Source organism: Henckelia pumila, chromosome 3 (genome assembly GCF_033568475.1).
Source record: "Henckelia pumila isolate YLH828 chromosome 3, ASM3356847v2, whole genome shotgun sequence".
In the NCBI taxonomy this organism is placed as follows: domain Eukaryota; kingdom Viridiplantae; phylum Streptophyta; class Magnoliopsida; order Lamiales; family Gesneriaceae; genus Henckelia; species Henckelia pumila.
The window spans coordinates 13,609,205-13,619,462 of NC_133122.1; the positions used below are offsets into that span (position 1 = coordinate 13,609,205).

The 10,258-nt window shown below is 35.4% G+C and overlaps 1 long non-coding RNA gene across 3 annotated transcripts; it reads left to right on the forward strand.

Moving 5' to 3' along the window:
* The first annotated feature begins 594 nt into the window (after positions 1–594).
* On the forward strand, positions 595–4,473 carry LOC140892604 (uncharacterized). 3 transcript variants are annotated; one of them, XR_012152861.1, is made up of 5 exons: positions 595–790; positions 992–1,123; positions 2,338–2,461; positions 3,221–3,580; positions 3,721–4,473. It is a non-coding gene; the product is annotated as an uncharacterized lncRNA (long non-coding RNA). The 3 variants fall into 3 exon arrangements; XR_012152859.1 differs by having other exon boundaries at positions 3,221–4,473; XR_012152860.1 differs by having other exon boundaries at positions 3,224–4,473.
* Positions 4,474–10,258: the final 5,785 nt, after the last annotated feature.

Here is a 10,258-nt window from a genome sequence, read left to right on the forward strand (position 1 = left end):
TCATTTCTTCTTAATCTCTACCCGAATAAAACGAATGAAACAATAAATACAATCAATCACAATCCGAGCTCAAACCCTGAACTTTAGCTTCAAAGTTCAAACACGTCAGCGGAAACATCTAATAAATAAACTAACCATCTTAAAACCACTAAAACAAATATGTTAATTAACCACACTAAAAAGACAACGGTTTTATACAAAAACTGTTGTCGTTTGGCCTTTAACAATAGTTTTTACAAAAAAACTATTGTCGTTGGCCGTATTTTAATATAAAACAACAATGATTTTTAAAAAAACCGTTGTCTTATATGTGTCAAAGACAACGGTTTTAAAAAACCGTTTTCTATGAGCTGGTTTCTTGTGGCCTACGACAACGGTTTTAATTAACAATTGTCTATGTGCGTGTTTTTTGGGGTCTACGACAACGGTTTTTTTTAACCGTTGTCTTTTTGCATTGCTTTATGTAGTCTAAGACAATACTTTTCATAAACCGTTGTCCTTTTTATTTTAATTTTTTTAAAAAAAATATTTGTACACATTAAAAACATAACTACAACTACACGCAGTGAAGAATGAAAAGATGAAAGAAAAGAGAAGCCCAAACCCTAGCCCAAAACCGTCGCCTCTTCCACCTAGCTCAGCTCAGGTTCTTTAGCCGCCGATCAATCGTCGAAAAAATTGTGACTTGAATCTCGAGTTTAAGCTATCCCATTCCTTAACAAATCCAATTGTGACTTGAATCTCGAGTTTACAACTTAAATCGAAGCTGCCCTGTCGCGACCATCACTGTGTAAGTTTCGTTGCTATCGTTCTCTTGCCTCGTAGTATTTTAATTTATGTTCTGAGTACTTGTTTGTTAGTTTCTATTGAAGTTTTGACTAGGTTATGTTGTGCTTATTTTGGTGGATTTGCTCTGTTGTTTCGCAAATTGCATTTGAAATTGGTGCAAAATTGAAGCGAGCTACTCAAAATGTGCGGTGATCTATTGTAGGAGTCACAAGGGATTTACGTGAGAAACTCTCTGGTACATCATATTCTCGGCCTGTTGAGCTCGAGCCTCCTCCAGTGAGACCAAAACCAACGGAATTTGCTAAAACTACAAGGAGAAGTGCCATTGCTGAAGGTATTTTTCCACTTTGCTTTTTTATTTTTTTTATGATTTGCTTGTAGGTTCTCGAATCATGGATGCGGTTGAGTTTCTAGTTTTTTAGTTTCCCGTTTTATTTATTTGTGTGTGCTATTGTGATGATTTAGCCTCTATCAGTTGAAATTCAACAGTGATTGATGGATGTGGAATGATTTATGCGCTGTTGCATATCGGATATTTGGATTGATTGAATTTTTCCCCAATTCTGGGAGTTTCATGATTTATGCGCTGTTGCATATCGGATATTTCCTTTTGCTATGATAATGGTTACTAATCAACCAAATTTGAGTCATTGATCGTAGTTTATATCTATTGATGCCTTTAGTTTCTTTCTTATTCTAGTAAGCTCTGCCGGGTAGGATTCTGCAAAATGAAAACAATAACATGAACTGAGTGTAGTTGAAAATTTAAAGAGCCCATATGAAAAACACTTTTTTACGAAATTTTCCTTGTGTTTCAATGTGTTCATGAATTTTGGTTAGTTTTATTATAGCTGTTGCAGGTCAAAAAGAAAAATTCCACCTGTACATTAGAAGTCATTCTTTTCAATCTTTTTGCTCAAAGACTTTAATTGTCCATTATATTTTGGTTTTTGGAGCTGGGAAATAAGCAAGTTCATGATCTGAGTGACTGTGTGCAGGATGGAAATGAAGTATTTTTTAGGATTAAGAAGAATACTCAGCTAAAGAATCTTATGAATGCCTATTGTGAAAAATACTTTGTGTAGGATGGAAACTAAGTATTTTTCTATTGCTATATTTTGGGTTGACTCCCATTGCTGCTTGTAAGGATTGGCCTAAGTGAGTATTTACCTAGAGCAGTAGAGCTATTATTTGTTTGCAGCTTTGCCCAAAATTTTGTTTGTTGCAGCATGTCTTCTACTCTTGCCATTCTGGTAAGTTCTTTTTTGAGGGAATGTATTTAGGTAGTGTTTGGGAGAGCTTTTTAGAAGCGCTTCTCGGCTTTTCCGTTAACAAAAATGTGAAATTTTATGAAATTTTGTTGACGAAAAGCTGAAAAGTGCTTCTTAAAAGATCTCTCAAACACTACCTTAGTAGTGTCTGCTAAATTCATAATCTGGCGTTTTGCTCTTGCATGTGTGAAATATGGCACTGTGCATGTAAAAAGATAAGTGCCATGTTAAATATGTTTTTCATGATTTCCCAAGTGCTCTGTTTTTAATAATATAGGTTGTACATAAATTGACTTATGTTGATCTCAAGGCCCAAGGGGTAAGTATCGAGAAAGGAAAGTACCCTTCCCTGATTACAAGACCACTCGGGAAAATGGTAGCATGAAGAACGATGAGCAAAGGTATATATATAGTACCATGCATAATATATTAATACTAGCTAAGTTATCCTTCACAATTGTTGGTTTCTTTCAAGTTATTTGAAAACGACACTCTGCCCTTATTTTGAAATTGATTGCATTTTGAATTTTGACAGGGACTGCAGGCTATATTATTAAAAATAATTAAAACTCTCTTCAAAAGCATAAATCACCATCGACATTGACATGCACGATATAAAACTAGATACGTGGAATCTAATGCAATTATTTGCTATGTTTCAAAGAAGTAAAAAAGAAAAATCATACTATTTTGAACGTGATATTGTGTTCCAAATCTGCTCAATTCGAATCTGCAATAATATTGTGTTCCAATTATTATGGCTTTATAATTGTGTTTGAGGCTGTAAAATCGTTGGATCTGTGGTGGTATACATGGATATGGCATTTATGTGCTTTTCTCTCCATTCGAAATGTTCCAATCTGTTTATGGCGTTAGTGATTAATTTTAGATTAAAACAGTTTGTATGCTTAATTTTGGAGTTTTTTTATGTGTACTAATTCATTCTCGTGATTGTGGGTGGTGGTTCTGAAATTTGTGTTTTAAGTTGGTTAGTTTATTTCTTAGATGTTTCCGCTGACGTGTTTGAAGCTAAAGTTCAGGGTTTGAGCTCAGATTGTGATTGACTATTTTTATTGTTTCATTCATTTTATTCGGGTAGAGATTAAGAAGAAATGATTGGATTCTGTTGACCCAAATTCATATTTCTTGGTTGATTATAGCAGAAACAGATTTCTGGACCTGGACACAAAAGAAGTACAAGAACAGGATCGATGCAACCATGGATTCGGCGAGGAGAATTGCGAGTCTGTGCTTTCGATCTCATGCTTGATCGTTCATTTGGTCTGTTCCCATTCATGATGTATTTTTCTATAGTTTCCCAGTTTTAACTATGTACTGGACTTAGACAGAGATTTCAGTTTTGCAATTATGAATCTTGCATGCTAGAAATATATGCAAATAATTATAATTGGAAAAAAATTGTTGAAGAATCTTGAGCAGTCTGTTATTTTCCCTCTTACGTTGATAGAATTGGTTTGAACAAGTGTAGACTGTTCTATATGTCAATCTTCCGGAAAAAGGTTAGGTCATTTTCTTCTGTCTTGTTTTTTTTCCTCCCATTTTGTTTTGTTGCAGTATTTAAATCTCTTTGTCTCTGAATTTTGATATTTTTGCATTGCATCTGACATTTTACTTTGGTCATTTGACGTTATTATTTCAGAATGGACGGAATACTTTCTTCTTTGGGAATCAATGTTTGACTTTGTAATTTACGCTCGGGATCGCTGGCTAAAGCCAAATGGAGTCATGTCACGAGTTATTCTTGAAAGGAATTTTTCCTTGATATTCTCGGTCTTAAGTTGTAATTAATATTTGATTTTGCTTTCTAGACAAGTTAAAATAATTGGCAAATATTTTGTGTATATTTCGAATATCTTGAGAAATATATTTGTCATGCTTAATCATGTCTTGATAAGGTACTTATTAGATATAATATTATTCGATATTATCAAGATATGATTTGCTAGATTTGATTGAGTTTTATTCCTACTTAAACATGTTTTCTTATTCGTGCAGGACTCTATCTAAGAAAACCTTCAAAACTTGAATGTTGATCTATAAAGGGAGGTTTTCACGCACAAGAAAAGGAGAACTTCGGACGACGACTCACAGAGAATTCATTAAAGAATTCCAGGCGTAGAGTTGAATGTTCTTGAAGTCAGATTTTGCAATCATCGTTATTGTGTATCCAGTGTTTCCTTTAGTGTTGAAGACATCGAATACAACACTGTGGGAATAGTGTTGTTCGAAGATCTTTTCGTGTCTCTTTAATTTGGGATACGGGAGTTGCATTGTTTATTTTGTACTCTGATTTTATAGGATACAAGTTTGATTTTTCAACTTGTTGAGGAATTTAGGATTTATTGATTTTTCATAAAATCACTAGTATTACTTTGTAAGACTCGTCTTACGTTTTCTAGTGATATTTAGCCCTAAGGCACCCGCACGAGCTTTTATACTCGTGCAAAATTATTTACTTGTGTTTTATTTACGCTTTAAATTTCTGCTGCACTGTGTTGTTGTTGGTGTTATAACACCAAGTACAACACTGCCGGTTTTTCACATAACAAACCACGTACACCATTTATTTCACGTGGCATCAGAGCCACTACTTGAATTTACTAAGTACATTCCTGGTTTTTGTTACAGGTTTGTTATGGATACTCGTACACGAAGTTGCAATTCGTCCACCAATCTTGGATGGAACAAATTACGGCCCATGAAAACTGAAGATGAGCATATATATACAATCAATTTATTCCAGGTCTTGGCAACGTGTGGTTGATGGTTGGTCACCACCAATGAGAGACGATGATATTCCTAGACCCAAACCAAGAGCACAATGGATAGCCGATGAGATCACTTCGTCTAATTATAATGCAAAATCCATTAATGCTATTTTTACCTCTGTGGATATGAATATGTTTAATCTAATTGGTACTTGTACTTGTGCTAGGGATGCTTGGGATAAACTTCAAACTCACTGTGAAGGCTCGACAAGTGTTAAGAAGACAAGGATGCGTCTCCTAACTTCAAAATTTGAGAAATTGAGAATGGATTAAAGTGAGACCATCATGGAATACAATAATAGATTGAAAAGCCTTGCTAATGATGAATCTGTCCTTGGTGATCCTATTTCGAACGAGAGACTTGTGTCCAAAGTACTTCGTTCTCTCCCAAAAAGGTTTCACACCAAAGTTTGTGCTATAGATGAATCTAAATATACATCTATAATGGGTTTGGATGAACTAATCAGCTCTCTGCGCACATATGAGATGGAGATGGAAGTAGAAGATGAACACAAAGGTAAGTCTATTGCTTTTCAAGTGTCTAATGATACTTACCATGATTTTTGTAAAGTGAAGCAGGAAGTGAGAAGATCTGATCTCGAAGATGGTTCTATTGCCTTGATCTCAAAAAAATTTACTGATTACCTCAAGGTGATGAAAGAAAAGAAGAAAATTGAGAAAAGTGCACAATCTTCAAAATTTCCTAGTTTACCTACTACAGAGAAGCCTCAGAAACCAACTACTACTCAAGGACCACGTCAAAGGAATGAAGGTAAAACTCAGTCCTCAAGTAAGAGTTTTGATAATGTTCAATGCAGGGAATGTAAGGGATATGGACATTATGCGTATGAATGTGCCAACCGACTTCTAAAAGGTATGAATGTTTCCCTGAGTGACGATGATTTTGAGGAAGAACAGGAAAAGACTGATCAAGTAGATCTTATTTCTTTTAATGCTTTGTTGGAAGGTAAGAAAAATTTTAAAATCAATCCACTCGGTGTTGGCTCCGATGTTGAAACTGGGCGCAACACAGTTCAAAATTCTGTTTGTTTTTATGCTTTCAACTTTGATAATTTCAGTCATCATGAAGAACTGATAGCTGAAGCATATACTCTGGAAGGTATACAGAAACTTTATGAGGAGTTGTACAGTGATTGGATCAAGAGGAATCAGTTGAACATAACTCTCTCCAAAGAGGATACTGAATTGAAAGTTTCTGTGGCTAGGCTGGTGGTTTTCATGACCAAGAAATATCTGGAATTAGGATTGCTGAGTTCGGAACTTGAAAGAGCAAAAACAACTCTTGCCAGATTTAATTCAAGTTCAAAAAAACTTGATTTGCTTTTGACTGTGGGTAAAGATGATAAGTTTGGACTTGGTTTTAAAGATAGTGTGTTTGAAATTGGTGAATCTTCTAAATCACCAATGTTTGTGAAGGAAGGTAGCAGTAACACTTCTAACCAACCTTCAGTGGTTTCCCAAGGTAAGAGACCTATACCGGTTTATATTGTTTCTGTCCCAAAGCCAGAACAATGGAAGCGTCCTTTTGTGTGTCATTACTGTCTCAAACCTGGTCACATCAGACCGTTTTGTCGTAGGCTTAAAAATGACTATCTTTTGTGGTAATCTAAGCAGGTGTTGCATCTCGTGTTCCACAACACCAAGCGCAACACTGACAAAAAAAGGATCTACTGTGAAGAAAGTTTGGGTACAAAAGTCTGATGTTAAAAGTTTTGTTATTTATACTTCCTTGAAAGCTAACACTACAGGAAATTGGTACTTTGATAGTGGAAGATTTCGGCACATGACAGGTTTGAAATATCACCTCACGAACTACATTGAACAAAATGGTGGTAGAGTGACCTATATAGGTGGTGCAAAAGGAAGAATTGTTGGCAAAGGAATATTCAATGTGGAAGGGTTTCCAAAGCTTCATAACGTGTTGCTTGTTGAAGGACTTAATGAAAATCTAATTTCAATTAGTCAACTGTGTGATGATAACTTACATGTGAAGTTTGATAAGAATACTTGTGAAGTTTTTGATAATACTAATCGATGTGTTATGACAGGTACAAGATCAGTTGATAATTGTTACCAACTCGGTGAGGAATTGGCTTGTAGACACTCAAAGGTTGATGAGTTTAGTCTATGGCACCAAAAGTTTGGACATGTGAATTTCAAAACTTTAAAGAATTTGAGTAAGTTTGAAGCCGTTAGAGGACTTACAAATTTAAAGTCTGGTGTTCCTTACATTTGTGGTGCATGCCAAAAATGTAAACAAACCCGTGTTTCGCACCTCGTGTTACAACACTGCGGGACAGCACGGTGTCTTGAACTTTTGCATATGGATTTGATGGGTCCTATGGAAGTTGAAAGTTATGGAAATAAAAAGTATTCTTTGGTATGTGTTGTTGATTTCTCTCGTTTTACATGGGTGAGATTTCTTAGGAAAAAATCAGACACTTTTGATGTTTTTAAGAAGTTATTTACCAAGTTCACTAACCTACATACTTTGACAATAGCAAGGATCAGAACTGATCATGGAAAGGAATTTGAGAACTCATGTTTTTCTTCTTTGTGTGATAAGAATGGTATTTCACAAGAGTTCTCTACTCCAAAAACTCATCAACAAAACGGAATTGCCGAAAGAAAGAATAAGACGTTGCAGGAGATGGATAGGGTGATGATGAGCTCAAAAAATATCTCCAAGAGATTTTGGGCAGAAGCATTGAATGATAGAAATCACCTAGCAAAATTTTATTCCAAAAGTTATAAGTGTTTGTTCCTTGGTTATTATACTAATAGTCGTGCATATAGGATGTATAACCTTAGAACCAGAACAATTATGGAATCTATTAATGTTGCTTTTGATGATGGTGCAGATCTCAAAGAAAAAACTGCTGAAGATGATATTGAAGTCTTGCTGGAAATTTCTCTCGAAGAACACAGTGTTGTCCCTGATGTTACAACACCAAACACAACACTGGCTCCTCCAAAAACTGTTCATGAAGAAAATTCTCAAAATGATGAGGAAAATGTGGTATCTACTGAAAAGGACATTCCAAGCAAGACATAAAAGAATCATCCATCATCAAAGATTATTGGAGATGTTCATGGAACAAAGCATACCCGAGCTAAGGACAAAGTTGACTACCGCAAGATGGTTGGGTTAATATGCATGAGTTTCGTGTACTCACAGGTAATTTTGTCTCCAATATTGAACCTAAGAATGTCAATAATGCTTTGAATGATGGATTTTGGGTAAATGTAATGCATGAGGAACTTGAGCAATTTGTCCGAAATGATGTGTGGTTTTTAGTTCCACCTTCTGATCATGGTAATGTCATTGGTACAAAATGGATTTTCAAAAATAAAACCGATGAATCAGGAAACGTCATTAGGAACAAATCAAGGTTGATTGCTCAAGGGTATACGCAGGTTGAGGGGGTTGATTTTGATGAGACCTTCGCTCCTTTTGCCCGCATTGGGTCAGTCCGACTATTTCTAGCTATTGCATGTCATATGTGTATAAAACATTTACCAAATGGATGTGAAAAGTGCGTTTTTGAATGATATTTTAAATGATAAAGTGTATGTGAAGCAACCCAAAGGATTTGAAGATCCACACCACTTGGATCATGTTTACAAGTTGAAGAAGACACTTTATGGCTTGAAGCAAGCTCCACGAGTTTGGTATGGTAGGTTGACCGAGTATTTGCTCGAAATTGGCTTCAAACGAGGTGAGGTTGACAAAACCCTTTTTATTCAAAAGGCCAAAGGTGAAATTCTTATTTGTCAAGTTTATGTGGATTACATTATCTTTGGTGCTTCCTCTCAAAAGCATGTTGATAGTTTTGTTGAATGCATGTCTTCTAATTTTGAAATGAGTATGGTAGGATAATTAACTTGCTTTCTTGGATTGCAAGTTAAGCAATTGAGTGATGGTATTTTTATATGTCAAATTAAGTATGTAAATAATTTGGTGAAAAAGTTTTGCAAAGAGAATGTTAAGAACATGAAAACTCCTATGGGCTCAAGTGAGAAATTGGGAAAAGACAGTGTTGCGGCTGGTGTTGACAACACCATGTGTCGCAGCATGATAGGGAGTCTTTTGTATTTGACCGCTAGTTGTCCTGATATCATGTTTAGTGTGTGTTTATGTGCTAGGTACCAATCTGATCCAAAGGTAACCCATTTAAAAGTTAGCATGCGAATTTTGAAATATTTTTCGGGTACATTGGATTTGGGATTGTGGTACACGAGGGAAACCAACACTAATCTTGTAGGTTTTAGTGATGCGGATTGGGCTGGTGATGTTAATAATAGAAGAGCACTACGGGTGGGTGTTTTTATCTTGGTAATAATTTTGTTTCATGGTATAGTCGTAAGCAAAATTGTGTGTCTACTGCTGAATCTGAATATGTGGCAGCCGGAAGCTGTTGTTCACAACTTCTTTGGATGAACCAAATGATTGAGGATTATGGTTTTAAGAGTGAACCCCCCCATTGTTTATTGTGATAATTTGAGTGCTATTGATATATCAAATAATTCAGTTCAGCACTCACGCACTAAACACATTGACATTCGTCATCACTTTATTCGAGATTTGGTAGAAAAATGTACGATTCGAATGGATTTTGTTAGAACCAATAACCAATTGGCAAACATTTTTACTAAAGCATTAGATTTTGAAAGATTCTCAATCCTTCAGAGGTCTCTCAGCATGTGTGCATTATAATCCTTTGCATGTGTTGTCTTCGATGTTACAACACCACCGACAACACTGTTGTTTTTATTTTCATGCATTTTTAGGATTTTCGGCATTTTGCATTCACTCTGTTATGTGTAGTGTTTAAATCTCTGTTACAGTGATTCTATTGATGCCAAGTTTTTCTACAAAATTTTTAAAGCACACTGAACCTCTTGTTTTTGAACTCTGACTAAACCACTAAGTAGTTGAGGGATTTACGTGTATTCCATGTTATTGTCTCATGTGAAAGGTGGTTTCGCAAATTCAGTGTTCATCTTTTTATCAAGTTTGTTGACCAATGTCATAAATACAAACTTTATCAAAGATCGGAAGAAAATGGAAAAAGCTACTTAATTGAGTCCAATGAAGACTGTTCTTTTAGTGTGCAGGCTACCACTTCTAAAAATTTTCTAAAATCAAGGGTAATCAAGTGTGCAAGTTTCAAATACTTTTGAAAAACTTTGGTGTTGTTGATGATGTTGTCAACACGAGAGGCAACACTATACTTGTCAACATATCATATGCGTGTGATTGCATTTTTATTTTATGTTACACTTTGCTTAGGCATAAAATAGGTCATGCGTATGTATTTTTGTTAATAGGGATCTGTTTTTTGGGTAAGGCTCTAAATAGACAAATTTCGATGAATTACCCTATTT